The 27,904-nt window shown below is 40.0% G+C and overlaps 2 long non-coding RNA genes across 2 annotated transcripts; one reads left to right on the top strand and one right to left on the bottom strand.

Annotated features, from left to right (window-relative positions):
- The first annotated feature begins 76 nt into the window (after nucleotides 1-76).
- On the top strand, nucleotides 77-6,773 carry LOC146545269 (uncharacterized). The gene is made up of 2 exons (XR_014883000.1): nucleotides 77-477; nucleotides 2,114-6,773. It is a non-coding gene; the product is annotated as an uncharacterized LOC146545269 (long non-coding RNA).
- Nucleotides 6,774-6,799: 26 nt separating this feature from the next.
- Nucleotides 6,800-27,109, bottom strand: LOC146545268 (uncharacterized). Its single transcript, XR_014883005.1, has 4 exons — nucleotides 27,051-27,109; nucleotides 26,880-26,957; nucleotides 9,417-9,483; nucleotides 6,800-7,202 (listed from the first exon to the last, which is right to left on the bottom strand). It is a non-coding gene; the product is annotated as an uncharacterized LOC146545268 (long non-coding RNA).
- Between the last annotated feature and the right edge of the window lie 795 nt (nucleotides 27,110-27,904).

Genomic DNA, 27,904 nt, shown 5'->3' with positions numbered 1-27,904 from the left:
AGGATTGTGATAATATTTAGGCTGTGATCTTGGCACAGCATTAAATAGAAAAAAGGGTGTGGGGGAGAAGCCCCAGTCAAAATGATTGGTGCTGTGATGCTGTTTCCTGCTTTGTTGTTCTAAACAGACAGTGGCAATCTACAAACGAGAAATTCACCATTCCTCTGGGATCCCGTTTCCAAAACACATTACCCCATTTCTTGGAACCAGTGATGCTTTCTGTCTGCATTGACTCAAGCTTCCACACAGGCAGTGACTCTTAAAAAACAGACTCTACGTCATCCATAAGAAAAACTTGATTCCCTGTTATCAGTCATAGTGTCATAGCTTGAATCTTTCTGTTAGCCTGGAACTGGAAATTTGCAGGTCTCGAGGTACAGAAATGAAGATCAAGGAAGTGAACTGAAGAAAGTGAATGAACTGAGAGAGGAAGGGAAGGTGACATTTCAAGAGAAGAGAAGCTTTTGAAGTTAAGAGGTAATGTTCCTTTCTCTTTTGGGAATATTATGAAAGCTCTCTGTTAGGGAACATAAAATGTGGGAAACCTCTGCATTTATTGTTGTTAGAAGCTTCTGAAATACAGGACTGCTTTTTGTTTGTTCCTGTGAAATGCACCAGAAGAGAGTGCAGATTTTCTGCCCTGGTAAGTAAAGATTGTGCAATAGTTTTCCATGGTTAAATATGAGTTGTTTTTTCAGGGGAGAAGGGAAGTTTTTCCCCTTCAGCTTGAAAAAAAAGTGTTGTACTTTCTGGAAAGGTTGTTCAGGAAGTGCAAAATATAATACTTGTTCCCTCAGTAAACCTCCTCAGGTGGACCTTTATCAGCTGCAGTTCCCACACTGTGCTACTCACGTGTGCCCACTATCTGATGGCTTAACCAATGAGGCCAGCCCCATTTTGGGATCTGCCTCCCCTGAAATCAGTTTCTCCCAGTAAATTAGACTGGCAGCTGAGATAAGCTAGAGCAGATCTAAGAGGCCAGCCACAGTGTTCCTTTCTGAAATTTGCTTTCTGCTGTTATCAGACAGAGTCACAGTGTCTTGAACTCCAGCATCAAGGCACATGCAGTTTCCCTGGCTGGGGAGAACACCCACAGTGACTGTGCTTTTCTTCTGAGGGATGGGTTAGGAGTTATCTTCAGATACAGCTTTTGTCAAGCTGTCCTTTTATATCTCTAAACCATCCATATCCAAAAATTACAAGGAGCGTGTACTAAAAAAAAAGAAGAAGAAAAGAAAAAGAAACATTAGTTGTGTGCAACCTGGGGATAGGAGATAGAAAATTCTGAATGCTTGTTTTTGGTCTAGTGAACGGAAAAGCAAAATGCTGAATAGAAAACATTCTGGGCTATTTCGATGTGCCCTGTCTTCAACAGTAATATCTGCCTTGGTTCTACACTGCAAGTATTCCAACTCTGTTTTTGTTTGAGGGACCCTCTGGTTTATGTAGGTCAGCTTCTCCATTGATTATCTTTCTGTGAATTTCTCAGGAGATGATGGCTGATGTGAGTTTTTTCCCTTTACTTTATATCTATGAGCATGATGTTCTACAGATTCACAATCTGAAAGATGCAGTGATTTACAAATAAACCAACCAAAGTGAGAGTAAAAAAAACAAAAAAAACAAAAACAAAACAAAACAAAAACCTGAGTCTCAAATATAAAAGCAAGAGAAAAAGCTGGCTTGTCTTTGTTTTAGCAGCACTCTGACTGCCCTAATAAAATGAAAAGAAATAGTACTCTCAGGAGGATAAAGACGCTTTTATGAGACTTCAGGAGAATTAATTGTATCAATTTAGCAATGCTGAATGCCTAATAATGGTAAGCAGCTGAGAGTGACTCAGCATTGCATCAAGTGTGCCCATTCTCTCAGGAAGTGTTTCAATTCAACATGAGAACCAGACTGTAACTTTTTTGTGATTGACAATGACTAAGACACATGTAAGATGCTGAAGCATTGAGTCATTCTTGTTTTTCTCAAAGTGATAGCAGAAGAAATAATTCAGTGAAATACCCTAGTTAGAGTCTCAAAATGAGCCCAATCGTGCTTAAGACTTCAGGTGGTTTTCTAATATGTTATGCCCCTTTTGATACCCTTTTTTTATTTTCAAAAGGCAATTACTTGTTGCTGGCATCCATCTCTGGAACTCATCTCACAGACCTGCAAGCTGTTGCTGGCTCCGGTACCACGAGGCAAGTTTTGTCTGGCTTGCTGTTGCTGTGCACAAGGTGACCACGCTTTCATGATTCTTCAGGATTTTTATTTGTTCTGATAGCCACTATAACTCCTTCAAAAAAGAAAGCTGAATTTTTGACCACTCTGAAGTCTCTGCTGTAACCAGATGCTGCGCTCTTCTGTTTACTAGGAATTTCTCTTGTCTATCACTGAAAGAGTCAAGAAAAGGAATGAAAAAGAAATAATACCCTATTGGTCCATGACGTCAGAGGTGGATGTTGGTGGTATGGCAGTAGAGGCTGAACCTTCCACTAATATTCTGATACATTTTTTTGCCATGTGACAGATGGCAGCAGAGAAGCAGTCTGACAAACGCATCTGACATGAAAGTGCCTATGAAGCAAAGATGTGTCATTAAACTCTTCCATGCAGAAAAAAATTGCATCCATTGACATTCATCAATGCTTGCTGGACATTTATGGAGACAAAACAGGGGATGTGAATACAGCGAAGTGGTGGATGGTGTGTTCCAGCATTAGCGACAGCAACAGCGGGTCAGTACATCCACTGATACAGACTTTTACAATCATGGTATGCATGCTCTTGTACATTGATGGTGAAAATGCACAGTTAGTGGTGATGACAATGTTGAAAAATAATTTTTTGTGGCTGAGAATTTGTTCTACCAAATAGTTTTACTGTGTTATTTATATCTCTTGTCGCTTCCATGGAAATAAATAGAAGGCGTTACTTTCAGAGCAACGTACATATATACCCAGTCTTGCAGCCTTGTGAGATATGGCACTGTATCATAAGGGAAAATTAAGCAGATTATTTCCTCAAGGATATTCTAATACTCATGAACAAGAATTGATTGGTTTAAAATGATAACACAAGTACTAAAACCAGCACATTCAGGTAGGTTGTAATTTAAAAGACAGTGTGTCAACACAAAACCACCACAAAGAAGTTTAAAATGTTCATACTTATTTCTACTATCCATGTTGAGCCTTGCAACTCCTTCCTTCCAGACAGCTTTGATAAGCATTTACCACTTTAACCCCTAGGAATACGCATGCCCATCCCTCTATATGATATTCTTAAATAATATACGCACTCAGGCCTTAAATGCAGCCTCAGAGTCACCTTTCAAATGTGCATCTGTATTACCAGTGGTCACAGGTCCCTGGTTTAGGCCAGCCTACCCATGGGACAGATATGCACTGCAGTGAATTGAGGTTCAGGTGGCATCTCTTTCTTTGCTGCAAATTTCTCTGTATGACCAATGCAACAAAAATATTTAGGATATGTGGAATTTACCAGATTATTTCTAAATTTTCTCCCATATTCCTCCAGCCACTGAGATTTGTTTTTTACTGACCCTCCTCATTTTCTAGAGAATTTACATACCGCAAAAGAACAGGCTCTAATTTTCTGTACCAATAATCTTTTGGATCCATAACAGACAAGCTAAATAAGTAAAGAAACAGTAGAAGGAGTATTGTAGGAAGGTTTTCCCTCTGCTTTTTTCTTCACATCTATTCTGAGTGCTGGATATTCCCATTTTTATTGTCTTTTCAATAGAGTTCAGACTTTCTGTCAGGAATACACCGACTGCTCTCACCTCCTGAAATTTTAGGACTGCCAGGGCACTAAGCTAGTTAGAGGGAAACATAGGTTCCTGGTGTCCTAAAATAATCCAGTGAAGAAAAACAAAAAGGATGGCAGAAGGCCAATAATGACTCTGTAATGTAACTCTGTCAGGTTTTTTATGCATGTGTGGCTGCTCCATCTCATACATGGAGAAATTGTCACCTGCTGTCAGCACTGGCTGATCTCCAGTTGGTGTTTCCAACTGTGCTTCCAGCTGTGTGCTTCTTCTTCATGTGTTCCTTTGACAGGCTGAGGGAGCTGGGCTTGTTCAGCCTGGAGAAAAAAAAGCCTTTCACTATCTAAAGGGAGCCTATAAACAGGAGGGGAGACAACTCTTTGAAAGGGTAGATCACAGCAGGACAAGGAGAAATGGTTTTTAGTTGAAGGAGGGAAGATTAAGATTGGATTTCAGGGGGAAGTTCTTTACTGTGAGAGTGGTGAGGTGCTGGAACAGGCTGCCCAGAGAGGTTGTGGATTCCCTGTCCCTGGAGGTGTTCAAGGCCAGGTTGGATGGGGCCCTGGGCAGCCTGGTCTAGTATTAAATGTGAAGTTGGTGGCCCTGCATGTGGTGTGAGGGAAGTTGGAGATTCGTGATCCTTGAGATCTCTTCCAACCCAGGCCATTCTGTGATTCTGTGATTCCTTTCTGGAGAGGTAAACCAAACAAAAATTGATATCCTATTCTTATTGTTATTATTCTTATTGTCTTAACACCTCCAGACACACTGAATCCAAAAAGTCATCCTTATGGGTCCCTTCCAACTCAGGATGTTCTATCTCTTGAAACACAAGCCAGCGTCTAACAATGAAGATGCTCCACTACTGCTGTGTGTAATCTCATTGGCAAAGAGTTCTGATCCTCTCCCATGACAAATTGTTAGTCAGATCACTGATAATCATTCCTGAGCTGTGCTGAACCACATGAGTCATACCTCTGTCAGCACAGCTACCCTCCTAGCTGTTTGTTTCCTGTTCTCGATGCTGAGACAGGCCATATTACAGATGATTTTCACATCTCCCGCCTGCACACCTTTCTTTTCACGCTAAGCTGTGAGTGCCCAATTTGGTGTTTCACAGGTGCAGATCCTAGCTGAGACTTAAAAATGGCTGCAGTAGGACACTGTATATGTAGCCATCAAACATAAGCAACAGCCTCTGTAACCAGATCTCCAGTTCTTCTATCATATAGCTGGTTTCATACAAATTTGTCATCTTCAAATCTTTGATGATCTTTGCCAGTCAGTTTCTTCAGTTTTACAAACTGCTGTAAGCAGATGGGGTGGACTCATCCCATGAGTCACTCCAGCACTTTAGTGTGCACAGATCCCAGATTCTGTTCAAGCAAAATTTCCCCCATCATTCATGATTATCAGAAAATATAGAGTGGCATTTTTTTTCCACTCTTTACCCCTCCGTGCTAACATTTGCTGTAAATAAAATTCACTTTATGTCCTGAAGCTAACTGCATTGCAAGTTTCTAGTCCTCAGTATCTTCAGATGCAGAGCTCTTTGCAGGAGTCCAAGATACAGAGGGTGTCTTGAATGCATCAAAAACTTCCTATTTCCTTGCCAATGGATCTTCAAGTAATCTGATATTTCTAAGGATTTTTTTTTCTGATTTTTGGTCATCAACATTAGCAAAAAGTTGAGTCTCTTCCAACCTGTTAGCCACCATTATTATTAACCATTAATAATTCTTTCTTGAAGTGTAAAATCACAAATAAAGGAGTCACTCTGAGACTGGACAATAATAGTTCATGTATTTGAAGGAACACAAATTTCTGCATCTCCTTTTCATCCTACGTAAAGGTGTTTCGACCCAGCCTGATCTTTTTCCCTATTATCTGTAGAATATCCAGAGTTGGAAGGGAACCATAAGGATCATCAAAGTTTTCAAATTTCTCCATTCAACTGCTTGTCAGTTCTTTCCTGGTTTCCTAAGGTAGTAACCTCTCCTAAATTTGCTTCTTCTAGATTTGATACAACAGGATCTGATAAAATTGAGATATATTTTAGGCTCATCAATAAACACTCAAAAGTCCTCTTCCTGCACAGAGAGGGCTGTACAGTGATTCTGCCTTGTACTAATGTCTTGCACCAGGAGGTGCCAGTCTGTTATGATCCCAGTAAGAAAGGCACTCAGACTGCCTAAGGTGTCACATAATATACGTGTTACAGCTAACACTGTAAGGAGAGAATAGTATAAATGATCTGACATCTGTTTAGATGGTGGGAACTCCAGATGGTGCAGCATGAAACAGGCTCCAGTCCATCCACAGTAATGCAGTGCAAACTCTGCCTATAGGAGAGATTCCACCCTTTCAGTCATACGATCTATTGCAGGCTTTTCTTAGAAGAAAATGAGCCATATTCATCATTTTTACTGTCAGACAGAAACAGTGCTCTCATGAGAGCTTCTTGCAGCGCTGTCAGATAAAGACAAGGCCATGCAGGAGGTGTAAGCCCTGGCAGTGCGTGGAAGCTGCCTGCAGCTCCTCCATTACAAACAGCCACCTGGGTTTGCCCTGCAGCCACCAGGTTAGTGCAGCACAACACTGGTCTGAGAGCCACACTGTGTGAGCGGCATGCACGGGGCTGTGCCTGCTCAGGGTAACTGTACTGTGGAGCCTTCAGCCCTTGATTTACAATGGCCTCCAGGTCAGGATCAGTGCAGCTACCTCTTGCCCTACCTTTCATTTCAGGACTTCAGAAGGTCAAGTTCCTTTTTGCATGAAGACATATAACCGGCTGTATAAATGTGCAGCTGAGACAAAAGGCACTCTGGAGATACACAGATAAAAAGCTATCCGAAAAGTCTGTTAGGTGATGCTGCTTCTTTCTTCCCATGTGCTCAACTGCAAATATTTGGAGTATCCATATGTCCCAGTTTCTGCTGCTTGATCACTAGATTTGTTTTCAGGGAAAAAAATAAATAAATAAAATTTATTTCGTATTCTGAAACTGTGAAATATTGGCAAAAATAAAAATAAATGAAATGTCTCATTAAACCTCTGGAAATAACAAGTTCTAAAGACATAACTTTCTTCTCTCTGCATCAGAGACAGTGATACAATGTAGGATTTCACAATTAGATACATTTACTATCAGAAATATCCCACTTCACAAAGGTGCTGCTCTTCATAGGCTCCCAGTTAATTACAGCGTGTAAGTGATTTGCTAGGGAACTAGAGAAAATATCTGCTGGTTGTGGGTGCAAGCGTAAGGCAAAGTCATTAACATGGTCCTCCACCCCAAATATGATGTTGCGAATGGCAGCTGAAGGGTTTGTGTGACACACGGACCACGGTGAGTCAGTAAAGGTTAAGTCAGAGAAGTCAGGGCAGAAAGCACACGGCTGACTCTGGTCACGTGGAGCTGAAAGAGAAGAGAGAAACACGTTTGAGGAACAAATCATGTCACTCCAACTATGACACAACACTCATACCCAGTGGGAAACCCATGTATACAAGTGAGAAAATGTACGAAAAGAGTTTAATATGAGCCATTACCGAAGTCGAGTCAGCAGCAGCAGGAGGCACTGCACAGAGCAGGGTGAGATCAGTCACATTGCTGAGCAGCATCTGCAGTGCTGGGTTGGAACCAGCACACCAACATTTAGGAAATGGCACCAACAGAGCCTGGCAAAAAGCACTGAAATGTCTCACACAGCCTCTTCTGTGCTCACTAAAGGCTGTAAAGCATCATAGATTGTTATCTGCCCTGTTTTCTGTAAGAACAAATAAAAAACAAGCATTCACATTCCAAGAAGCACCGTGCAAAAGAATGAGCAGTTAAACAAAATGCCATTCTCTGCTCCCTGATGGATTTGTCAGTGCAGGTGATGCTGGCAACCTGAAGAAAATACCTGTCTGAGTAACATCCCTGTGGCCTATGGAGAAGCATTGCAAGGAGTTTAGTCAGGGCACATAAAAGCACTAGCCATGGGCTGACAGAAAGACACTGATAGGAATCAAGTGAGAAATGATACCTAGGGTCTTTCCAGAGGCAACTTAACAACCAAAAATGGTGAGAAGAATGAGAAACAACTAAAATATAGTAATGCCTTTTGGATTAGATATATGATTAACTCACCTTTCTGTTCTCTCTTCCTATCTTTTTCAGAGAACATCCCAAGTTACTGCACATCACGCTTTTTTTCTTCACCCACATCTCCTGTTTTCTCATATTGACCTCACACCTTTTATTCTTCCTGGCAGATATACTTTTTGTCCTGACTCGGTTTATGTATACAAATGAAGTTGTAAAGTACAGAGGTCAGAGCTGCTCTGATGAAAGACTGCTGGTGCCTCTCCCTGTGCATGCCCCCACATAAAACAGGTGGATTTAGTCTGACTCTAATCCTTTTCTCATCAGACCATGACTAAAGCATAGAACTGAATTATTATTTTTTTTTTACTTAAAAACAATGTGATTTTCCCATCCTCCTCAAATTCAAAGTAAATAAAAATGAAATAAAAAAGAAATCAGAGCCATTCTTGTTCAAACTTTCCAAATAAAATTACATTTGGATGGAAACCATTTCTGAATGTTATTAGGCATTAAGAGCAGGATATTAGAATATAAACATGATGAACCACAGCACTGTGACCGTAATAAGTTCTTCTGGCACCCAGAGTAAGATGGCACCAACCTTTCACATATCTAAATGCCTGTGCAAATATAGATGAATTTCTGTGTCTCAACCTGCTCTGCCCAGAGTTCTGAGAGATCAGCAGGAATCTATCATTTGCTGTGTTAGAGTATATAGGCAAGTGCCACAGCAATTTGACCATCAGGCACATTCAGGATGACACATCCCATCTAATTGCCCACATTCATCTGTGGCCAAGGGCTTCCCCAGAGATGGGCTGGGCTCAGCAGGGCAATTATCTGGCAGAATGACTCTGCCCCCACAACCTGGCAGCAGCCTCTTCTTCCTTCCCTTATCCCCTCCTTTCCGCAGGCCCAGGAACAAGAAATATCTTCCTGTGGTGCTAGGATAGCTGGCAAGACAAAGATGGCTGCAGGGGAGAAGAGAGAGACTGGCAATACATAGCTGTGCGTGCACATCTGCTCTCTGCTCAGGGTTACTGCTGGCAAGCAGCAGCCTGCGGAGATCAGAGGGCACTGCAAGATTCATCTTGTTTTTTGCCATTTTGTGCTGCTCTTTCCCTTGTCCCTGCAAACCAAAACTGAACTGCAGACTCCTCTGTGGTGAGGCAAGGATGCTGGATAACAGAGGGCAGCAACAATTGTACAGAAATACTTGAAAAGATGTGCATTGAAGTAGACCATGATGAGCTCTGAAACAGGGGTGGTTTGGGTAAGCTGAGAGTACTTGCAAATATACATGCTTGTATGTTTTTTATTAACAGTGGTGTCATCAGATACGTATTCATTTTTACACGAGGGAGAAGCTCTTGAAGGAACTTTTCCAGTTCATATCCTATCTTCTGTCTTCTCAAACAAAATGAAATTTTCACATGGATGCCTCCTTGTTCCCCAGCCCACCCCTTCCTTTTTTTTCCCCAATGTAGAATGAATCAATAATGGCATTCAGTTCCATACAAACACCTTCAAGAGGCTTACCGAAGAGTATATTCAGTTCTTGTGTGCTTCGGATCCCAAGATAATTTTGGCCTGACTCACTCTTGTTCTGAGAACAAACCAGAAAGTTAAATTTCTTATGCATTTCCTTTCTTCTTGTGCGAGTAACTCTTAAAGGCTTTAATAGCAAGTGGTTATGGATCATTTCTCCCTGAATAACTTGTTTTCTTTACCCTCGATAAACCTGCATTTTTGTCAGTGCACCCGCTTACCGTGCCTCCTGTTGTAGTGAGTCACCGTGAAGCCTTGGCAGCCCCGCCACAGCCTGGCACACCAAGCAGTGTCACGCAGGAGAGCTGGAGAAGCTCAGCTCATGTGTGGCAGTCCCTACGCCCACATGGAAAATGTGCTTACCTGTTGTTTTCAGTGCCTTAAAGGCAGGGGCTTGTATGGAATGGGGGAAGCAAAAGAAACCTTCAGAAAAATAAGAGAGAGACTTATTCCTAATGTTCTTAACGATAATTTTAAACGCCCCCAAAATACAACTAAAATACTATAGAAATTTCAGACTTTCCCTATCCGTGATAGGAACAGCAGCCAAAATTTTAAATAGGACTTTCTATTCAATTTTTCTGAATGTACAGCTTCTTTTCACATGGCATGTGAAGTAGGGATTTCAATCAAGGAAATTCTATTCAAGAAAGACCCTCTTTGTTCAAAAAAAAAAAAAAAAAAAAAAGTAAGGCCAATTGGCTTTCTTGCCATCTAATGCCCCATTTTCATTGCTTTCTGTGGAGGTCTTCTACAAATTGCGAAGTCTTGTAACAAAGTTTATCTTCTGAAAATCACAACCGCTGGGTAAGCCAGAGGTTTATTTATTAAAAAATTACTATTCAGAAGAACGAGGACTTAATAGGCCTATATATTTCCCCCGAGTCATTACTGATTAGGCTTAGGATGGCCGATACTCCCAGAGTACTTTTTCAGTGATTATTTTTTGAGTCATTTTACTGTAAAAGTGTGCCAGTAATAGTATTAAAAGATAAGATGTTGTTAGGGCACATATTAAAAGAGAATTTTCTGCTACTTCTGTAAAGAAGGTGGCTGACATTTTACATGCAGTTCTAAGTATAGTAGAAGGCAGCATCAAGAATTTCTGGCTGTACTTTGTCTGACTGTCCTCCACAGATAAGGAGACTCTTAATTCTTAGTAGGTCCGGATGGAGCAGCTGCTGGAGCTTAGAGTGCTGCAGATAAAGGGAGAATTGCTGGTGGATGAAACAAGGAGTCAAGGTGAAACTGAATCTCTTTCTCCTTGCCATCCTAGGCATTTGTGATCCAGCTGGCCGCAGCTCCTAGTTTGAAAGTTCTTGTCTGCCTTTTTTTCCTCCCCTCCTTATCTCTTTAATAAAGGGCTCTCTGAAAGCTCTGAGAGACACAGAGAGGCTCCGTTTCAGAAATGGGGGTGGAATCTCCAGGGTTTCTTTTTCATGTGAGTATGACAGATGGAAAATGTTTCCGAGGGAAGTCTGCACAAGTGGCGGCCAAGAACTCCATGTGTAAATGCACTTGGCAAACTCAAGAGAAAAAAACATCTCTGCCTCCTGCTTGAGAACTGCCTTATTCCATGGCTCTCTCAGCACATGACACATCCCTTTATTTTGATGATGTCTGATGGCAAGCCTGGGTCTGGCAACTCAATCAGTGCAGGGTACACCTGAGCCCCAGGGGAGGCTCACTGCAGACTGCACCTGCTGCCAGACCTGATTCCACACTTCTACCAGCCCAGAAGATGCACTGAAATTTAATAAAGACATAATTTCTTATTTCATTATTCGGTATTTACACCATAGTAGTGGGATCAGAACCTGAATATACATATTTTGGCCAAACATATTGTCCAAACAGTTCAAAACATTTGCTGGATGTTCAAGTGCCTCAAGTTTCCTTCTTAATCAAAACATTTAACCAAAGGCAGGGCTTTCGTGATGAATTTGAAGGTCTCAATAAGCACAAAATTGCATTCACCATCAGTCAAGCTTCAGCCAAGAGAAATCATTTGTTTTGCTGAAAACAACCTCATTAATTAGTGTTACAAAGCAAATGCACCATGCTATGAGTCTTGTGTGATTTTTGTTGTCTGAATTTAAGTATGAGGCCATTTTTTTTTCTAGGATTTCAGTCATTAGTGTCTTCCTTCTCATCTCATAGTTACCACTTTAATGGTCAAGCCATTCTTCTTCATTCTTCCCAGATGTTGAATGATTAAAGGAATCCTCTCCTGTTTGTTCTTGTCTCAAGGATGAAGATATAGAGATCAGATAGATTCTGTCTCAAACTTCAGACTCTGCAACTGATATCAAATGTAGGGGTTTCATATCTTCTGTCCCTTTCTCCTTCAGTTTTACCAAAGAAATATATATATGTTGATCCCAAATCCACACTTTGAGGTAGCACAGATGCAGACTATATGTAGACCAAATCAATTATTACTGATTACTGAATTACACAAAAAGTGTTTTTTCTCTGTGCACAATGGCTATTTTGCCTCTGGGCCACAGGTCAGAAGTCCAGATTTTACTGTTTTCTCTGGGTTAGGTGTATAAAAGTGGTAACAGTTATACCTCTTTGATGTTTGCTCTCTTGTGACTCTTCCACTCTAAATAATTGTGTTGGCACCTAGCAAATCCAAGAGGACACAATGAAGAAGTTGGATAGGGCAGGAGAAATTAGCATCCTACATCCAATTTCCCATAATATCTCCAAGGCTAAGCCAAGGAGCAATTTCCAAAAATCTACCATAACTTATAGAAATTGAAAGCCATCTTGAAATGAGATGTCCATTTTTGTAATAAAATAGATCAGAAGCATTTCTATGGAAAAAATATATATATATATACATATATTTCCCTTTTAATGTTTCTTCAAGAGAATATAGTATGCTTAAGTTTGCAATATTTCTTGAAAACCAAGTTTGTTAGCTTGCTTTACTAAGAAATCCTGATGATGATGCATTTATTTCCTACTCTTATATTACATAGGAACTTAATGGACATTGTGAATAAAATCAAGATATGCAATCTAATTCTACAAAATAAGTGCATATACTGAAAATGCAAAAAAAAATGAGTTGCTGGAAGTAAAAATTATACAGGATAGCCAATGCTAATTATCAGTATAATAGTTCCTTATCCAACCTTGGATACCACTGGCAGACCATGTACTCTAGCAGAGAGACTCTTTTGTAATGTGAAATCACATCAGAGATGTGTTTTTAATTACCAGGAGACAAAAGGACCTCAGTTTTTACATCTTGTCTGAAATACAGCACACATAATTATGCTGAGATAATTATTCATTATGGACTCAGCAATCTGACACCTACTGGTTCACCCACATCATTTTATTGTAGTGCCCACATTTTCCTTTGAGGTGCCAATCTACAGGCTTGATTTCAACTTCATTAAGGCAATGAGAATGTTTAAGATAACTTTAATGTGGGATACAGGAGGACTTGCATTTTAATCAAGCTCAGCATTTAGTCAGAAATATTTCCCAAAATAAGAAACTGTAGGAATTATTTATTACCTCACTAGAAATGCCATATCCATGTCTTTTTCCATGGTACACAGTAAAAAACATGGCACTAATCTACAAGAAGACCCACAGGTTGTGATCCTTATGAAGCTGTACTTTGTTTTGTGTAACCAATCTGCTTGTCTACATCCACTGTCCTGTTTCTTTTGAAAGATGTGTCAGGACCAAAGCCTCAGGGGACATGGCTGCAGATCTGGTAATGACCTCTGGAATGACCACTGGTGCATAACGGAATGAAAACTGTGACTGGCAGGAAATTAGAGTTGTTTTTATTAGCACTTTATTTACCCCAATCCACCACACAGTTCTTCCCATATGGAATTAATTACAAGCTCAAAAGTAATTGGGGGAAAGTGTTAGACCTTGTTTCTTTAATTCATATTTGGGAAACAACCAGACATCTCAAGAAAGTTATTTGTTATTGGTACTAAGTGTTAGTAGAGTTTTGCTCACATCACCAAAGCACCAGATGTGTGTAATTTTTAAGTGAACAGTCAATGAGAACATTACTAGTACACAAGCTTACCATCCTCCTCTTACAAGCATATTTGAGAAGTACCCTCAAAAAATGATACATCCATGGAAAACTTTCTCTGAGGTTTTGTAAGCAGATGAACTAGCAATCCTATTTTAAATTAGAATTAATACTGCTGAGTTTTATTTGTTTGTACAACTTTTCCAGGAGCCCTCCAGGCTCTTTCTCAGCAGAATAAACAAGGAACAGAAAAACAAAGTTTTTATTCATTTTGGGATAGAGATGTACACTAAAAGGCATGAGGCCAGAGTAGCTTTAGATATTTTATCTCTGCTGGTGACCAGTGTATAAACTGAAGTCATCTTCCCGTAAGTGCTGGTTTTGTATAGTGTTTTCTATTTCACAGGCATTCCTGTGCATCTAAAAAAAAAATGTTATCATTGACTTAGCTTGTCTTTAAATAGCAAATGCAAAACAACTTTTGTAGTGCACACAGATTTCATTATGCTTCTTTTGCAGATCCAGTATTAGACAATACGTATTTTTAAAGGCCAGGAATGTTTTTCCTTCCGTGATCACTGAAAGAAAACTGCATATTGCTGACCTTGGAGAATACAGCATTCAAGGAAATTTTCATGTCTCTGTTGAAGAGGAAAAAAAAAAAAACAAGATAACCCTGGAATTTAACCATATTACTAGATTTAGGATGTGATGACTCACAGACCAATACTAGAAAAACACAAACATCCCTGTGTAGATACGAGTGTTAAGCTCATTGTATCTCAGCTACTCCATTCCTAAAATACATATCCTTTCCCAGAGAAAACAAGAACTTTGCTTTTGTCTAATTATTCTCTAATGGTAATATTTGTCAATATGCTGTGTCCTTGTGATTATTCATTAAAAGAAGACAAAAAAAACCTGACATGTGAGGGAGCCAGAAGTATAACTTCGTGCAATATTTTAGAAGTTATGTATTATGAGATAAAAACACTCCAAAGCCTGTGTTCATTTATTCCTGCTATCGTGATTGCAAAATAATTTTTAAAGTGCGATTTAATTAGCAGTTATTCACAGGTGACATTTAGGCACAAGCTAAGGTTCAAGCAGCAGTAGCCCCCAGGTGTCAGTATCAGATCTGACAAACAGAACATCTCATGTCCTGTGACATGGCTGTGGTCACAAAGATATTCAACCCCCTTCAGAGAAGGCATCAGTTCAGCCACCCTCTTTGATTTGCAGAAAAGGGAAAAAAATGATGTATGAAATTATTTTTGCTTCTGGCAAGTGAATTTGGACACTTGAAACTAGTTAGCATCAGTAGACCTTAAGAATAATGTGGAGTTAGAAATAGTTAAACATCTGATTCTAATTAGATTCTCTCTTCGAAATCAATCTCTGAAGTACTAAAAAAAATATTTTACTCAGAAGAAAGCGAGATGTAAATTTAACATCTATTAGCATTTATTATCAAGTAAATTCCCCAAAAAAAGTCACATTCAGAGCAATTCTGTACTTGATTTTTTTTTTCCTGGTTTGTTAAAAACATGAAAAAGGATATTTACTAGTGTTTTTCCTTGTTTTTGGTCTCTCTTGACATTTTGTCTCTATTCCTAATTTAATTTACAAATGCTTATGAAACCTGTACTCATTGGTCAAAACTTTAGGAACTTATTTCTAGTTAAACCATTTTATGGACACAGTAAGATCAGAGTTATAATGTTACCAAATACTAATTTTCAAAAAACAGCCTCACGTTAGTAATGTCAAATCAGGACAATTGAAAGTGAAACTTCTCTACCACCTAGTAGAAATAACTAGTTAAGCATTTTAACAAACAAATTAATAATTTATTAAGTAGTTGCCTGTATTATTCCCTAAACAGGGATATGGAATCCCTAATCAGGCATAGGAGTAATTTCATTGACTTTACACATCTATTATGTAGAAGCATATGTTCATACAAGGCTCCTTGGGCTCTCCTCAACAGATTCAGGCACTTTTAGACTGATTCAGGCCATAATGTCTAAAGTAAATCTTATGAATTGTGCTCTAGAAATCTCTATTCCTCCTAATGACAGGAATGAGAGCAACCACTCCACCTGCAGACATTGCGCCACAGACCTGCAAGGGAAATGATCCCACCATGAATCTCTGCACACAGCCAGCACTGAGCTATATTGAGCTGTGAACCCCTTCTTTGATCCTTTTCTTTTCATCATGGCCTTTTTCTCTGTGTTAACAGAGATACCACCATCCATTCTGCACATTCCCTCCCTTTCACCCAAGCAGAGGGAGGCTGCTGCGAGGAGCAGTCCTTGTGCAGTGCCTTTTAGAAGACAGCATCCATTGAAAAGCACAACAAAAATAAAAGCAGATAAACGTGTGCTTCACATAGATGGGGTGCTTGGTGACTGCTCTGTTAACTTTTGTACCTGGGTGTTTAGACATCAGCGAGGAATCTTGATCAGAGGAACAAAGCTCCACCTTTCTGGCTCACTCTGCTCTTGTTGAGATGATCCTCAACTACAAATGGTTTAGAAGTACCACACAACTTTCCTTCAAGAAAATCTCCTTGTCTAGGGGAGGCATTATAAAGAGGATCTGCATGGCTACCACAACATAGGTATGAGCAAGGACTGCTGTAATGGGGAAAAGAAGCAAAAAAGTCATTAGTGTCCATACAGTGGGTGACCCCATAACAGTCTGTTATCACCAGCTCTACTGTGGGACTAGAGGACTGAGAAGCTGAGAAGAGGCTCAAAATAATCTCCTGTTTTGTAAACACAGGGCACCTAAGGATCTGGCACAGATGTCATTCCTACATAAAAAATGTGTTTGTGTTAGCAATGGTGAAAACAAGACTGTGTTTTTAACTTTGTCATTGAGCATTTAATACTTTACACAAGCCTGAGTTAATTACAAAGACCTTCCTTGCATACAGTAGTAGTTAAACAACCATAATCACTCTTTAAACAAGTAATTGGTCTTTCAAAGGCTTGTGAGCACAAATGAAGAAAACTGAGTTATTTGTTAAACTTCGCTATTGGGGTTGTCTGTATTGCAGGTTACCAGCTTCTGTACAAGGTTATGCTAAATCTGATGTTTTTAACATCACTGGACTATCTGGCATGCCAGTCATAGAAACAGCAAAAAATTCAAACCACTTTGGAAAGTATTACCCTGACTTCAGATTCAGCTTTTGCAAAACATCCAATATTCAAGTAATTGTAGAGTAGGATATAATATTTAATTATACACAAAAATCTTGCAAATTCATCCTTTTTCTGTAAATACCCCAGATGAGCACAAAAAAAAAAAAAAAATCTTCCCAGAAAGTCAGCAAATAATATATATATATATATATATATTTTAAAGCAAGCAAATTAATACATGCAGACAATTTCCTTTGCATATTGTGTTGTACTCTTTAACTACAGAGAGATACGTTCAGTATCCAGTAAGCATGTCAGATATTTATCATAACTAGTTCCTAAGATATTTGTTTGGAATTTGCAGCATCTGGCTACGGCCAGCTTCTTTCAAAACAGATTAGTCCAACCTTATTTTCTATTCATGTTATATACAGTTAATTGAGGTGGAAGGCTATCAACTCAGGGCAAGCAAAAAAGACTCAGAGCTTCAGTCCTCTTGAAGATAATGTGTAAGTTATGTCCTTTCCCTCCATGTGTCATTCCTACACTCAGCATATAAATATCACCCTGAGTGACGTTAGCAAACATATAAATGTGCAGTAAGTTTGGTGATATTAAAGCAACTCCAACCTACCATCCCAGGGAAGTCTATGTGCCTGTGACTAAATGGGTACTAATCATTTCCTGAGCTCCGTGCTGGCAGCCAGCCAGTAGAGTGTGTACATTGAAATTAAAATAGATTGGGAGGCAGGACGTTGTTCCAAATTGATCTGGATGACGATAGCAATTCTGAAAGCGGCTCCACTTTTTAAAGGCTCATTGTGCATTTCTAAAAAGGAGGGGGGAGAAACATTTAGGAAAATAACAGGAAGGAAATCTAAGTCTGGGATAGGTTACATTTTTTATATATTTATTCTCAGACAGAATTTCTTTGTTATCAACATAAGAAACAGTGCTTCCTAACATCAAAGGTAGAAACGCATGCAGCAAGAATGAAAAAAATGCTATTTCTAATAATCCATTTATTGTTTGGTGATTTTTCCTAGTGCTTGTGTTTTATCAAATTGTGTCAATTCCAACAAGGACAGAAAATTGTGAATTACTTTTACAAGGAGTACCCACTTCTGTCGTGTTGTTGATAGGTCTTTACCCGTCAGTTCACTGTTCAGTTTTACTCTACCCTAACAAATGGTAGATGAATATGTAGCTGCAGCTTGGCTCATTTTATCCACAAAATCCTTGTATCAGGATACTTTAGTGCTATTTCCCATTGTTTGCACTCTTCTGTGGAACGGTTTGTGAAGCGATAAGTCAAAACCAATAAAGATAGCAAACATCAGCATTAATTTCATCAGGTTACCAGAAGTACTGATAATTTCTAATGGTTTGAATGCTTGCCAGAAAGATAGGCCAGGCACAGAGTTCATGAGGCATCAGAGTACGTAGGGTGCAGCTGTTTAAAAAAAAGACCTGATATAATGGAAAAACATATAACTCCTGAGATGACCGTTAAATAATTACAGCAGGAAGTGGCCCTGAGGCACTATTTTTTCATTCCTTATGACTCAGTATAGAAGAAGAAATAAAACTAACCAAATAATTCTATTTTTACCAAGTGCCAAAACTTTACCATCCTCAGTGTTATTCCCAGACTCCTGTGTTTCCACTCCCTGGGCAACCACATATCCTGCCCATGCTGTAAGAGATAAACAGTGAAAGGGTGGCTTTCAATCTGAATGCTGAGAACAGAGTTACACCTCAGATCTGACCACCATAAAGAGTACATCCCATGGTATATCTGAACTATTTTCCAAGGTCATTTCAAGAAATAGAACTGCTACATATGGCCAGTTATTTGTACATATACTTGCCAAAACCAACATATTCTGTTCACACAGTGACAACTTTGGCCATCCTTTGATATGACACAGATTGAGTTGTATCCTTCTTCAAACACAAATAACTACTGTAAGCTTGGGTTCTTATTTTAGAGAACATGCTAAGGGGTTTCTGTGCATAGCCTACAGCAATGTAATTTTCATGCTATCAGAGAAAAAAAAAAATAGGGAAAGCTCTGTTCTTTTTACATTAATAAAATTTCTGTTTGATTTCAGAAAAAAGCAGCTACTTCACAAAATTCTGCTGTCATCAGTGAGCACTAAAAAACGTTGCAGTGAAAACAATTGAGTGTTTGACTTCCTTCTCCTTCAGAGCACCCCAGAGAAGGGTTTTCAGATTTAAAGATGTCCTCTAAAGCTTTGGAACAATATCATCAGGATGTAAGCAATTCAAAGGAAGCAGTTTCCTCAAAACTTGAATCCTCTTTAGCATGGACAGCTGCCTCTCAGTGGAGCATGGCTTCCCATCCCCAGCAGCATGCAAATACTCATTGCCTTTGATCTGGCTCCCCTTGCAGCTGCTCAGCAGCAGATCTAGGAGCTCCATGAGGATGTATTACAATTCTGATCTGTATTAGTGCCTGGTCTGACTTGTCCTAGTTTCCAGAAGTGGCAAGGCTAGTCAGGAAACAACTGTACAGCAGCATGATATCTCCTTTTTTCTGTCCTTTCTATGCTAAGCCACAAATCTCAACAGAGCTCTGTCTTAGCTGAGATCTCCAGAAGGGGAATTTCTCATGGTCCAGAAAGAGACATAAAGTGGTGTTAAGGAAACACCACAGCCTCTCCTGTGAGCAGGTGGGAGGTTGCAAACAAAAAGTCTCAAGAGAGAAGCATACTGAACAGATGCTTCTTGCAGATTCCTGTCGAATCATGGAAGGCAAAATCAAACTTGCTTGGCATCTGATGTGCTCTAAAGCTTTGCAGTGTTATAGCTGGGGCATTTTTATTGTAGAGATTTGCAGGTGGAGAACTGACTGCATGTTAGCGAGTGCCAGCTAGGCTGTCAAAACACCCTCTTCTCACAGATACACAGTTTGCTGCGCACTGTAAATGGAGTCCCTTTTCTTCTCTTTTTCCATGACCTCAGGCCAAGATGCTATAGTACCGTGCAAAGAGAAGGAGTGAAGAAAAAAGTCTTCAGATAGTAACATCTCTCATGAGCCAGAGAGCTAAGTAATGCTGCTACTGCTCACCGACTCAACTCCAAAGATATAAGACAAGTCTATATTTTTATGTAATAAGTAACATCTGTAGAAAGGGAAGGATTCTCTCACGCAGGTATGCATAAGCTTTATGTCTTGTCCAGGGTTAACACAAAAGCATAAATCAAATTATGTGGTGCTATGTAGCTACTCATGACTTTGGTTTTCATTAAGCAACCATAAAAATCATTTAAGGAATGTACTAACTAGGTGATTTCTGAGTACCTATATCTATCTTAAGTTGCTGTTCACGGCTTTTAACAACAAAATATATAACCAGAGAACAAGCTGGAGTAATATAGAAGATAAAAGATGGCAAACAATTAACTTATGAAACAATTCCTAGTAAATGATATCTTAAATGAACATTACTTCTTCTTTTCTTTACTCCAATTACCCATGCACATGCTGCAGTCTTCATTCAGTATTCAAAATTACTCTAATTTTATTCTTTGAATAATCTGTGGCACAGAGTGGCTTTTTGAGGATGTTGAATATTCAAAACTTTACTCATAGTTATATTATACAAACGAGCCACATCCTTGAGTAACTTATTCTTTTTCAGAACCTGCCAAGTGGATATATGTGTTTCTGACGAAATCTTAAGTATTTAGGAATTATTATAGATGAAGTATTTTCAAAAGTATCTTTCAACATTTGCTTGAAAGAAGCTGTGTCCAACAAGTTTCATGAATTCTAGTGGGAAGCAAATTCCATGCAATGTGCAAGCACAATAAAGCAGTGCAAAGTATCACTCTGGTAATAGATGAATATTTATGAACTTTTTTTTTAAGTAAGTATGTCACACATGTCTAAGCAGCTTGTTAGGACTGCTCTTCATCAATAAATGTTTAATACAGGGAAGTAAAATTTATTCTATCCCTTGCTCATTTTATCTAATTGTAGATCCTTTTGATAGCTTCTTTTTCTCACTCCCTCCATAGCTGTCCTTGCCACTGGCTACCCTCAAGTAATAACCCAAGTATCCTTTGATGCAAGGTTATACAATGGCAGGAGACATAAAATCTGAAGTGTTATGTGAAGATGTATGTTAGTTTTCATTTTAAAGTTTCCTCCCTTTGAAGTTTGAAGGAAACTACATTTCCTTTCTCCTGCTGTAAGATATATATTCTCTCACAGTTAAATACATTTCCCATAACAATTCATTTCCCAGACTTCACAAATACTTAGGTACAGTACGAACAGCACCTTTGATCTGCACACAGTTGCTCAAAAAATCTTTATCCTTCCATTCAGGTAATAAGGAATCCTGTCAAGAAGTAGCTTCTTGCTTCTAAATAAATGAGACCACATAACACTTTAAGAACTACTGTATTAACATGCATATGGAAAGTTCAAATCAGCCATTTATCTGCACAATGAAGAACACTGTGCTTGATTATACCAGTAGAAAAGGCAGTATTAAAATAATGAATTCATTTATGATACTATGCATCAAGTAAACCCTTGTTTGCCATTCTGTATCAGATTGTACTCCATAACAGCAATGCCTGCTCTTGGGAGCTAGCCATTTATCATGACAAAAACAAGGACTTTTGAGGTCAATGAACTACAGCAGCTCTATAGAAAAAGTAGTTGTATTTTTATGCATTTGGTACATTTTGTGGCTAAGTGGATCACCTCCTAAGTACTACGCTATGTGCTCACTCACAAAGTGAGTATTTATGCAAAGCATCCCACTGGCTTTAGTGAGGCTATTCATGTATGCTCTCAGAACTGCAAGTGTGGCTTATACAACATAGCCCTTGGCATGTGTCTGAGACTGCAGAGAGCTCAAAAAATGATGGCTCTGAAATATGCTGGCAAGAGACAAGCAAAGAGCAGTAAATTAGGACTGCAGCTCAGAGCTGTGCCATCATCACTTACAAGTACTTACAAATTGTTTATCCTCCCCCTTCATGCTGTAGCTATAGGCTTTCATGTTTCCTACATCTGCTAAATATGACTGCTCTGCTTATTTACTTGTCTCCCAGAAAGGTAAGGAAGCTCACTTACAGTCTGCATCGCGTGCTAAGGGGCAAAGCACCACCTCTGTGCTGAGCGCTTTCACATGTCTTAATTTTGATTTCCTGTGCCTTTTGCTTCTATGCCATCACATTAAAGGCAAATGTGAGTTAAAAATAACAGCCAACATGACATAGCCTAATTTTGCTTTCTCTATGAATGTAGGTCTAACCAAAAAAAAAAAAAAAAAAAGTACACCACAGACATAATCCAATATTAAGTGGCTCTCCGTTTTCACTTGCATACCTCCTTTGCTCCCCATCACAGAACCCATCTTTGGCTTGCCACAAGCCACTCCTTCCTGGAAGCAGCTACACAGAGCAAGGATCAACGAAAGCAGGGCCTTGCCATTCACCAGGAAGCTCTCAGCTGGATGGATGTGTTCAGCTTTGCACACCAGTGTAATGTTGGTTCAGTTTCAGGGAATCACTCTCAATAATGGCCAGTAACTGCTACCTGGGGCCATTACAGTGTCCCTATGTCTGTGTGGAAGACTGAGCTCAGATCAGCCATGGCTGGCAAAATCCTGTTGCCTAACTAACAAGAATAAAAGGGAAAGAAAAAAAAAGTAAAAGCTTGCACTTAGACTCCCTTTCATCTCATGAGCACAACACGCTGTGCTTGCTATTCTCAGCATCCAAATGACAATCTGATAATCTAAGATGCAGGAAGGATTGGCTTGTCAGTCCAGCTAAAGTGCTCACAGCAGAATTGAGAGCTACATACCTTCACACACAGCCCTCTGCTTTAACCGCTAGGTGATTCTGATGACTTGATTCTTTGACATGTATAAAACCTTGCTCAGACACCTCTGTTTCTAGGCAGTAGCACAGATACCTCCTTACTTTAAAAATGACTGCGATTGAAATAGTACAATAAACGCCTTTTAATATATTACCAAGCTGATGTATAGATTCAAATTCAGGTTGTGAATTCTTTTTAAGTGCAGAAAATCTTTGGTCACTAAAAGAGACCTGAAAAGCTCCCACAGTCTCACAGAGAGTATTAATCTCTGATGGGAATCTGTTTTAAGACACGGGAGAACAAGAGTCAATGTACTCAGTCAAGAAACACTGGAGGTTAACAGAAGGAAAAAGCCTTCTATTAGCCTTGTGTATAAACATAATGATAGAGGAAATTTATAATTTTCCCTAGCAAATTTCAAGTAAACCAGACAAGCTGCATTTAGGATTTTAATGACATTTTCTCTTACTACCAAGAGCTCTGTGCCAGAAGCCCTTAGGGCTGCCTGCAATCATATTACTATACTTGCAAAGCATACTGACCCCAAAGACAGTGTGATCTATTTCTGCCACAGATTAAGTGACCTCTGAGTTTTTTGCGACTGGCTGTGGAGAAAGCTGCAGGTAGAGGAATGTTCATCCCTCAGTTAAGCTAAACCTTTGTTTGCTGTGTTCGCATGAATAACTTATAGAGCGTTGGCATCATGAACAGCAGCGCTGACACAGTTGACATGACAGCACTATAGACTGAATCCCGATCTGCCCTCCAAGGATAAGATGGGATGTTTGCTCGTTTCACATTTCACTAAGTCGGTCTGTTCAACTATTTATAAGATGAATAGAAATTTCCACTACTTCAGTTGACACACCTGCTTTTACCTAGCAACTGCTCAGAGGGAGCTACCTAAGACAGAGGAGGCTTTGAGAGGTGCAACCTGGCAGGGAGGCTGCTGCTGCCAGCCTTGCCAGAGTTCTCCATACAGGTTCTGTCCCCGTGGCATTGTGGTGGCCCTTTCCTCTCTCCTCAGCATGATCTATTTATAGCCAGCACTGCCCAAGAGAGGACAAGCCTGACTGCATCGCCTGTCCCAGGTGATGATTGGCCAGAGAATAGCATGGGGCTCTGCAATAACCCCAGGCCATATGGGGCACAGCTCAGAGTGAGCTCCCCGTGTGTCATGGAGTCACTATCATGATGGCACTGCATGACCACCGTGGTGGTGCGGGGAGACTTTATCATGTATCATGGGGTCATCACCATGGTGTCATAGGTTGACCACAATGTTGGCGTGGGAACACTGCCATAATGGCATGGGGGTACTGCCCTGAGGACATCCTGCTACAGAACAGCCCCACGTGTTCCCCATGTCCCATGGCTCCTTTAGGGTAACTGTGGGTCCCTGCCAGGCACCAAGCCATGCAAAGAGCCCACCCAGCACAGTCATGGGTCCTTCTCCCCCAGCTCCATCCTATGGAACCACCCCTTGGTCTTCAGTTGTTCCTGACAGGAACAAGGTAGAACCACCCAACTAGAGGTGCTGGACCTGAACTCATCCTCCTTCTGAAATGTGACCTGGCACACATGTAGTACCTGCAGTCACTGAGATTTCACATTTGTCTCACATATCTGTCAGGCAGCCCATTGTCACCAGGCTCCCAGTAGTAAAGAACTTCTTCCTAATATTTAGTCTAAATCTACCCTCTTCCAGTTTAAAATCATTTCCCGTCATCCTGTCATTACCTGCTCTTATAAAAAGTCCCTCCCCAGCTTTTCTGTAGACCCTCTTCAAGTACTGGAGCCCCAACTCTCTCAGCCTGTCCTCATAGGGGAGGTGCTCCAGCCCTGTGATCATCTCTGTGGCCCTCCTCTAAACCTGCTCCAACAGATCTATGTTCTTCTTGTGTTGGGGACTCCAGAACTGGACACAATACTCCAGGTGGGGTCACACGAGCAGAGTAGAGGGGCAGAATCACCTCCCTTGACCTGCTAGGCACACTTCTCTTGATGCAACCCAGGATATGGTTGGCCTTCCAGGTTGCAAATATACATTATCAGCTCAATTAGGACTGAAATCCCAAATCTCGTCATTTCTGGACACAAAAAAAAGGTTAAAAAAAAAAAAAAAAAAAAAAAAGGAGAATGAGAGAGTCCCTGCATATGATGCTGCAGTTCAGTTTAAGGGAGGATTTGACAAGTACATTTAACATGCAAGAAGGGGGTGGCAATAAGAGGAATGTGCACTAGCAAAGATTTATCATGTATGTGGTTTCCAGGCACAGCAAAATAATAATAATATTAAAAAAAAAAAAAAAAATTACATCCCAAACTAAATCTGTCTGCATTTACTAGGTGTTCTACCCCTGTCCATTTTCTGCAGTGGGAGCAGGTGCCTGAGACATGGGCTGCAGCCTGCAGCAGTGCCCAAGGCAGGCCAGGAGCACAGGCAAGGGCACCTAAGGGCTTAGAAAAGGGACCTCAGCACGAAAGGGGGACTAAGGAAAAGGACCATCTTCTTTACTCTGATACCTTAAGCCTTCATTCACCAGCGTCTGATTTTTCTGTAGAGGGAGAACTGTAAATAAATGCGAGACACATTTCTTGTTCACATTATAATACCAATGTGCACTTCTACAAAATGGATGATATCTCACTGCACAATTTCAATAGAGAGGATGAAAAGACTGTAATTGCTGCTGCATTGTGAATTGTATTTGTAAAGGAAACAGTTTACCAAACAGCAGCCAGGAAAGAAGATAAAGCAGGGTAGGTTTTACAGTTAAAATTAGATTGACCTGAGTTCAGATTATAAATGTTGAGAGAAAAAAAAAATGGTAAATGTGTTTTGGAAAGAGAAGGAAAAAGGTGTTTCCCAGGAGACAATTCGGTCTCAAAATGTCTTGTACTTTTCACGAAGAAAATGCCCAAAATATTCAGCAGGTTTTCTCGCTTGTGCTTAACACTTACTTTAAGCATAGAACTGAGATCAGGTATGAGGGAGGGCAGGGAAGAAGGTTTCCAGCAGCAGGTGAAGCTGAATCAACAGAGTCATCCTTATGTATTTTAGTACACTCAGTCAAGGATTGATGGTAATCAGTAAGCTATTTCTTCCATCCCTCTCTTCTCCCTCCTTTCCCTTCCCATTCCTCCTCCCCCCACTAACTTTAGCACTGCTGTTCAGCTCGCTAGCAAGCTGTTTGAGCTGTTCGCTGGAGCTCTCGGTGCTCTCTTTCAAGCTGAAAATCATCCTGCCATCATCCACCTTACTTTAACACCCACCCACTTAAGAAATCTGAAAGCTGCGTATCTCCTCAGAGGCTGCTAATGCTATTAATTCTCGTACCTTAACAGTCTATCCAAAATGTGAAAGCAGGTTTTCTGCAGATTCTCGAGCACTAGCACATTCTGTTGCATTTCCCATACACATTTCAGAGTCTGCTTCCCATAGTTAAAAATAAAAAAGCCTGATTCAACACTCTCTGGCTTCATTTTTACATGACTGAAACACCATTGTTTTTACCTGCATAACACAAACCTGCACCCTCTAAACCTTATTTTGATTCTCTCCCTGTTTCCTGCCAGACTAAATTACTCTCTCTAACCACAACCAGAGCATTTCCCAGGCTCAGGGTGGCTAATTTAAAGACATACTGGATCTCCAGATTTCAATGTAGATATAACTGTATGAGGGGCACAGCCACAGATAAATGTACCATCCAGTTGCCAGGGTCCAAAAAACCACCAACCTAAGCACTATTAATGATGTACCTATCAAATGAAGGTAATTGCTGAATGATCAGGTGCTTTAATTGCTCACTAGATTTTAACACCTTACTAGTCAAAGACAATGTTCTTAAGCTGCCAAGCTCCCCACATGCACAAAATATCAGTTATATCAGCTAGAAAATACAACTGCACCAGTCTTAAAAGATTTTCTCTCACAGCTTAGTATTTCTTCCCATAGGCTTTGTCAGCCCAAGGGGATACAAAAAAGCAGATACTTATGCTGATTTTCACACGAGCGTCCTGATATTGAACTGTGTCTTCAAAAGGGGATGTTTAAGGGAGAAAAAAAGTGCACCCAATTTCTACAAAAGCCATTTCAACTCTCCTTGATTCTATACGAGTTTGGTTTCCTGTGCAGAGGAATGTGAAAGATCCAAGATCTAGCCAGAAAGGATGCAGACAAAGAGACAGAAGAATTTGCTCTGTTGGTAACACTTCACTGCTCTGAAGTGATGTGAGCAGTGAAAGCAGACTGTGCTTCTGCAGACAACTCAGAATGCTATAGGAACAAATGAGACAGGCAGGCTATGGCACTACTTCAAAAAAGCTGTGAAATAGCCTTACAAACCCAGTCTAGCCTACATCTCTTCCATTCCCATTTTTGAGTCAAAGCATAGTCTTACCTGAGAAAAAGAGCATAGGGCCAATACTCAAATGCAGAGACAATATAGTATGCCATCAAGGATTCCACTACATTTGCTCTGTAGAAAGAGATTAACATGTTACAAAGATATTTTGAGACAACTTCAGCAGTCCTTACATTATAAATATCCTCAGTCCTAGGAAAACCCTACATTTTTCAGTAAGGTAGAGAGAGTATGGTGAGATCCACGTGTGTGCAAGTTGTGACATGACCATTTACTGTAGTGAGGTGAGAAAGCAAAGAAGAATTTGACTTGGTGAACTGCCTTCTGATTGAGGGAGAGGCCTAACAATATCAATCAAAGTTAGTAAAAAATAGAACACTAACTGAAACAATAAAATGACCAGATGAAACACAATAGCATGGGAATGGCTTAATCTTTCCAAATGGTTTAGTTAATTCAAAAGGTAACTAAGACTCAAGTGTCCCTTGGGAGCAAACACTGTAATACTCCATTTCATTCCACACACTATGACTGAGACAAGATCTAAGGAGGTCATGAGCAGCATAATAGGAAAGATCTTATTTTAAACCTCAGCCACTGGTGGAAATACAACTCATTCTTCTTCAGAGGAATGTCAAAAAGTAGGTTAGAGATTTGTGTGCAATGAGGGCTTTTTTGTTTGTTTGTTTTACCTCTTTCCAGTAATACTGCTTTGCTCCATCTTATAATAGCATAGACTGTTCTTTCCTTCAGTGGTGATTTCAAAGCATTATGCCATTCAGAGTAGCATTATGAGTAGCTTTGACATGATAGATCTTCTTTTTCTATACATTAAAAAAGAAGAAGCTACTGAGTATACAGATATGGAAATTGTACCAGGTGGGGGATGACTACTATCTTTTCCTGCATGTGGAGGAAAGCAGAAGGAACATAGATGGCTGGCAAGGCAATGAGCCCCATTTACTGTTTCTATCATGTTTAATAAGCTGTAGCACACACATATTCACAGCAAACCCAGGACCATAAAGAGGTTTTAGGAGAGGATATAAACGGTCATGTAA

The sequence above is a fragment of the Meleagris gallopavo genome, chromosome 1 (genome assembly GCF_905368555.1).
Source record: "Meleagris gallopavo chromosome 1, MGAL_WU_HG_1.1, whole genome shotgun sequence".
Lineage (NCBI taxonomy): Eukaryota > Metazoa > Chordata > Aves > Galliformes > Phasianidae > Meleagris > Meleagris gallopavo.
This window is presented reverse-complemented; position numbering and strand designations above follow the sequence as displayed.